General features: G+C 43.0%; 1 protein-coding gene and 1 non-coding gene across 2 annotated transcripts in view; both read left to right on the forward strand.

Annotated features, from left to right (window-relative positions):
- Positions 1-29, forward strand: part of trnas-cga (transfer RNA serine (anticodon CGA)) — a 73-nt gene extending 44 nt beyond the window's left edge. Inside the window, exon 1 of the tRNA in view lies at positions 1-29. This exon is cut by the window's left edge and continues 44 nt beyond it. This is a non-coding gene — a tRNA (tRNA-Ser).
- The window catches only part of inpp5l (inositol polyphosphate-5-phosphatase L), a gene marked incomplete in the record, with an annotated part of 67,508 nt that overhangs the window by 17,466 nt on the left and 49,623 nt on the right, over positions 1-419 (forward strand).

Here is a 419-nt window from a genome sequence, read left to right on the forward strand (position 1 = left end):
GGTCCCTGGTTCGATCCCGGGTTTCGGCAGAGAGGTTTTAAGAGCAGCAGTAGTTCAGGGTGTGGGACCCAACGGGCAAAGTCCTCGTGTAGACCCATCTCTCCACTTGTTGTTAACATTGATCTACGTAATAACTAACAACAGCGTGGAAAGAATGTGCTGTCTTCTGGGATCAATAACCTTCACCCGTCATCTTTTACTTTTTAAAAATAGTGAAAAATAGCTTGTTTTGTCCACTAAACAGTCCCAAACCCCAAATATATTCAGTTTCCAACCAGAGAAGATTAAGGGAACCAGCAATTATTTGAATTTGAGAAGCTAACAGTTAAGACAACAGCTAACAGTTGAACACACACGCACACTGTGTGTGTGTGCATGTGTAACAATGTGTGTGTGTGTGTGTGTGTGTGTGTGTGTGT

This window comes from Etheostoma spectabile, chromosome 5 (assembly GCF_008692095.1).
Source record: "Etheostoma spectabile isolate EspeVRDwgs_2016 chromosome 5, UIUC_Espe_1.0, whole genome shotgun sequence".
In the NCBI taxonomy this organism is placed as follows: domain Eukaryota; kingdom Metazoa; phylum Chordata; class Actinopteri; order Perciformes; family Percidae; genus Etheostoma; species Etheostoma spectabile.